A 5,963-nucleotide genomic window follows, 5' to 3' on the forward strand; every position below is an offset into this window, starting at 1 on the left:
GCGGACCCACCGCGCCCCGGGTTTCGCCACCCCCCCCAGCCCTCCCCTCCCCTCCTCTTCCCTCCCCGCCGGGATGGGCCGCCCGCCTTCCCGTGCGGGACTCCCCCGCACGGCTCCTCCCCGCTCCGGGCCGGGCTGGGCCGAACCGGGCCGAGCCGAGCCGAGCCGGCCACCCCCCGCCCCGCGCGCTCGGCGCGGCCGTTAGGCCCGAAGGCGGCCCCGCCTCCCCCCTCCCCGCGCCGGCGGGAGGGCCGCGAGAGGCCTCCCCAGCGCCGCCGCCTCCCGCCGCCGCCTCCCGCCGCCGCGGGGAGGGGATGGGGGGGCGGGGGGCCGGGGGGGCGGCGGCCCTGCCCCGCCGTACCCACCTGGTCGCTGCCGGCACCGCGGGCGGCGGGGGCGGGGCGGGGCGCGGAGGGGCGGGGCGGCGGCGCGGAGACCCGCGTGCGGCCAGCGCGCGCCCCCGCCCACACCCCCCCCCCCCCCCCCGCGCTCCGCCGGCGCGGGGCGGGGCCGCGCGGCCTTCCCGGCGGGCCCCTCGGGGCCCGGGCCCGGCGGAAGTGGGCGGGCCGGGAGCGGGAGGGGCGGGCAGAGCGGGCCCGGGCGCGGTTCTGCCCTGGTCAGGCCGCATCTGGAGTGTTGTGTCCAATTCCCGGCGCCTCAGTTCCAGCAGGAACAGGGAGGTGCTGGAAAGAGTCCAGCGCAGAGCCACAGAGATGATGAAGGGGGTGGAACACCTCCCTGATGAGGAAAGGCTGAGGGAGCTGGGTCTCTAGCTTGGAGAAGAGGAGACTCAGGGGCAACCTCATCAAAGTTCACAAATATGTAAAGGGTGAGTGTCAGGACGATGGAGCCAGGCTTTTTTCAGTGATGACCAGTGATAGGACAAGGGGCAATGGATGCAAACTGGAGCATAGGAGGTTCCATGTGAATATCAGGAAGAACTTCTTTCCTGTGAGAGTGACAGAGCACTGGAACAGGCTGCCCAGAGAGGCTGTGGAGTCTCCTTTGCTGGAGACATTCAAAACCCGCCTGGACACGTTCCTGTGTGATGTGCTCTAGGTGATCCTGCTCTGGCAGGGGGGTTGGACTAGATGATCTTTCGAGGTCCCTTCCAACCCCTAGGATTCTGTGATTCTGGCCTGTCACCTGCCCCGGGCAGCGGCAGAGCAGGCACCGGCGGGCAGCGGGGCCCTGGCACGCAGTCGTTCCTTCAGGGGTCGGCACGGGGCTGGTGGCCTGGGCCCCCTCCCGCAGCGAGGGGCTGGTGCTCTCCCGAGGGCCTCCAGCTGCACGGGTGGTGCCTGAGGACAAATCATGGAATGGTTTTAGTTGGAAGGGACCTGAAAAATCATCTAGTTCCAACCCCCAGCAAGGGCTGGGCCACTTCCAAGTAGACCGGGTTGTTCAGAGCCCCATCCAACCTGCCCTTGAACACTTCCAGGGGTGGGGCATCCACAGCTTCCCTGGGCAGCCTGTGCCGGTGTCTCACCACCCCCACGCTAAAGCCTTTCTTCTTGATGTCTAACCTAACTCTGCCCTCTTCCAGCTTAAAGCCATCACTGTTCTATCGCAACAGCTGAGGTTCCAGGGTAGGAGTTTTGAAAAGTGGGGCCTAAGGCCAATGTTAAAGAAAATGCAGCGTGAAACATCTGTAATATTTTGGGTTTATCGACCCTGCCATGAATTTCAGCTCCTCCACCCGTGGCTGAGTGCCCGGGGTGGGCATTCACATGCCCTAACACATCTAATACTGGGGAGATGCCACACTGATGGAGCATCTTCAGCGAGCAAGCAGAGCATTGGCATTGACCTTGTCTGTAATTTCCCTCTTTCTTTAACATTTTCCCTATTTTTTCATGAACACACTTCACAGGAGTGGCTGGACTTCCTCCTTTAAGGCTTTGACAGCCAATTACAGCAGAAAAGCCTGTGTCCCTGCTCGTCATGAACAGGGGCATCATGAACACTCCCCAGCATCCACAGGTAAATAGCAGCGTCCTGTTTTTCACTTGGGGGAAAGAACCAACCATGAAGTCCAGCAGCTCAACAGGGCTGGTAGCACATACCACCTTTTTCTAGACTCAAGAAATAGAAGTTGGGATCTAGCAAACACCAGATCAGCAGCTTGGCCAGCTGGGGTTAAGGTGCAGTAGAGCCTGGCTGCCCCGTGCCCGTGCTGGAGCACTGCCCCACAGCAGTGCCTGCAGAAGGGAAATGCTGCCCATGCCCCACTGCAGACCAACGTGTTGGCCCAAGCCCACCTTCACTCGTGGTGTGGGTCAGTGCACCCAGCTTTGACATGTTTGGGGGAGGCAGGGCTGCTCCTTCACTCCCGCCAGCTCTTTATGTGCTTATACATATGCATTTGTATGTAAAACCATATATAATACAGGACTGAATCATCCAGCGTGACCCTTTATGCCAATAGTAAGGAAATTAACACGTTTGGACAGCCCCTTATATCCACACCAAGTTGAACTGCAGACAAGACCAGTGCCTTGTTGCCACGAGGAGAGGGGTATGGGAATTGGCCGAGTACTGCTGAACAAGTTTCAAGAGGTGGGTGGGTGGGAGACACAGGCAGCCTTGCCTGGTACGGGCAGGCACTAAGGCTCAGCCAAGTGTCTGAGGCTCCCCACTGAGTTGGGAAAACCAGGCAGCCCCCTGGATAAGCCAGTCGGTTCATTTTGGGGTCCCATCTGGATCTACTTGTTTCTACCTCTTGGCTTGAGAGAAAACAAAAAACAGCAACAACTGAAGTGCTCCATGAATTTTATATCCCAACACACTTGACCTGGGAGCATCCCTTTGCATTTTGTCGCAGCCAGTAGCTCTCTGCACGCTGCCTTCTCAGCATCAGAGAAGATGCGTCTCTTCCACCTCAAATCCACCAGCAGGAAAGTCCCTCATTCACTCCAGGACTTCAGCAAAGTCCTGTTCCTTCTGTCCAAACACAGATGGGTGTTTGCTGTTACCTTAAATGCAAGTGCAGCCCTGTCCTTGTGCTGTTAATTAAAGTGCTTTGCTTTAAACCTGGCACTCCGTTCCTGCAGCTCAGCCCTGCTGTGATCCTGCATCCAACACCTCCAAGCCAAAAAATGCAAGCTGGATGGTCTCCAGATAGTACCAAAAACTTTTTACAGCCGTCCTTTTCCAGGATAATTACAGGCATAACTTACAGGGTAATAAGCAGGAATAACTTTTTTACTTGACTGCAATAAAACTAATCCCAGTGACCTGGCTCACTGTGGTGGGGCCTGGAGAAAGCCCTACCTGCTTCACTGAGTTTTATGGAAGAAAAGGAAAAATAAAGACCGAGCACTGATAGTGTCAGTGAGCTTGCTGTGCTGCTTAGGATGGAGGTAACCAGAATTAGCCCATCCAAAACCATCAAATTTTGGTAAAACTCTGAGTGCCCAGAGCTCTGGTGCCATCTTTTTAGGAAGATGAGGAAAATGAAGCTGTTGGGGCTGATAAGGTCTGTCTGTCTGTCGACCCCCAGCGATTCACCCAGACTCTTTTGGCGGGCATCAGCTGGAGCACAGATGGAGGAGAGTCTGTGCAGCATTAAAAAAAAAAAAACAAAACTAATTGTCCAAAGGCTAGATTAAAATGTGAGAGAGGTGTTTTTCCTGCAGGACATGTGCAAGCTGATACCTAAAGCCTCCTGATGCCACTGCTCCTTGGAAACACCAGCTGGGGATGTGCAGGGAGCAACATATTGGCAGTCGATCTGTCTGTGCCAATATTTTGGGTTAAATAGCCATAGAAGTGCCAACAGCAGAAGGTCAGAAGGGCCTGAATTAAAAAATATACTTTTGCTCCCCCCATGCCTGGTGCCACTGTTGCACCCAGGGGGTTCAGCATCTTCCGTGAGCATCGGGCTGGACCACACTGCGACCATAAGAGTGAGCAGCAATGAGAAAAAGGCACCAAACCCAAACTGCTGCCTGGTTTTTATGCCTCAGAAATAAAATGCCTCATAAATACACCTCATAAATAAGATAAATCAATACAATAATAGTGCTTTCCTTTGGTTTCATCACCCAAGAAGCTGATGGCAATGCAAGGTGCTGCCAAAAGAGCTGGTCCCAGTCTCCCCTTACTGCAGCCTTTCTCCCCATCCTGCTTTTGGGTCAGCACTGGTGCATTTTGGCTGGGACAGTCGCCTTTTGGATGGGCTCAGTTCTTGCATGCAAGCAGGTGGTGACAAGGGGATGTAAAATAGTCCTTGTGGGTACCCAGAACCATCCTTTCATCTCCCTCTCATTTATTTCTTCCTTAGCTCTCCCAATTAACTTTCCAACCATGGACATTTTGTTTCCCTCTATCCTCTGTTTTTCAGCCACTTAATATATTATCAATTAACTGACCCACCTGAGCTGAGCAGGATCAGCAGATAATGGAAATCTGAGTGTTTGTGTGGAAAAAGATTCAGCACAAATGCCAGGGGAAATGTGGCCAGGAGGTGCTTGGAAAGCCAAGGTGTGAACATTTTAATTTACTGACTAGGGAATAATAGAAATTTATTTATTTATTTATTTATTTATTTATTTCCTTCAAGGTGAGGCAGCCTAATTTATGGCATAAGGGTAGAGAAATTTCTGGCTACCCTGGCAGAGTCTGGTGTCCACCCGAGGGCTGAGAGAAGAAATGTGAAGGTTGCAGCATTTAATATTTTTCCTAATTTTATACATCTGCCCTCCCTCTGAAATGGTGTTTTCCTAGTTTTGCTGCCTGTGGGTCTTACACTTAATAAAAACACTGTTTAATATTCCTGGATATGTGTGTGTATGAAAAAATTCATATATATATATATATCTGATATATTTTTTCTGTGTTATATAAATATGTATTTATATATTTATATTTAATATAAATATACACATATAAATAAAAAAATCACTTTACAGAATAGTGCTGATACTAGTATTTACAATTAATTCAACATCCAGTAATTCACATGTAGCCGTAATTGTTAAAAATTCAAGACTGGGATACTAACTGAAGAAATCACTAACATGAAGGTTTCTTATCCAAGAATGTATAGGTGTATGTTTATGTTATATACATATAATCTTAGGCAATGCATCCAGGCATCCAGCAAAACAGAAAGGCTGCACACATGGATCCTCAAGGATGTGTGGTGAAGCGTCTGCAGAACAAGTCTTGCGAGGAGCAGCTGAGGCAACTGGGGTTGTTCAGTCTGGAGAAAAGGAGGCTGAGGGGAGACCTTACTGCTCTCTACAACTACCTGAAAGGAGGCTGTTGCAAGGTGGGGGTCAATCTCTTCTCTCAAGTAACAAGAGATAGAACAAGAGGAAATGGCCTCAAGTTGTGCCTGGGGATGTTTAGATTGGGTATTAGGAAAAATTTATTTTCTGAAATAGTTGTCAGGCACTGTAACAGGCTGCCCAGGGAAGTGGTGGGGTCACCAACCCTGGAGGTATTTGGAAGTGTGGATGTGGTGCTTAGGGACATGGTTTAGAAGACTTGGCAGTGCTGGGTTAACAGCTGGGCTTGATGATCTTGAAGGTCTTTTCCAACCCAAGCAATTCTATGGTTCTGTATTTTTATGTAAACATATAATTATCCTATAAATATATATTACTGTGTATTTTTCTATATTTATTACTATATACAGTTATGTATATTCTCCATATATATTGTTATATATTTTATATAGTATATCATAGAAGTGTGCATATCTAGAAATATTTATTATATAAAAACTAAAGTATATATTTAATATGTATATATATGTAATGATATATTATTATCCCCTTTTTTTTAATGTTGTGTGCTTTTTTTTAATCCGGTTTTGACAGGAAGAGACAGTGAGTGTCTGGGAAAGAGTAAAAATCCACCTCTCAGGCCCCTTGGCTGGAGCTCGGGGGGCACGCTCTTCCAGAGCTCCACTGCCTCTTCCTTGTCCAGCAAGTGCAAACAACTGCCTGATGGAA

Source organism: Apus apus, chromosome 3, assembly GCF_020740795.1.
Source record: "Apus apus isolate bApuApu2 chromosome 3, bApuApu2.pri.cur, whole genome shotgun sequence".
Lineage (NCBI taxonomy): Eukaryota > Metazoa > Chordata > Aves > Apodiformes > Apodidae > Apus > Apus apus.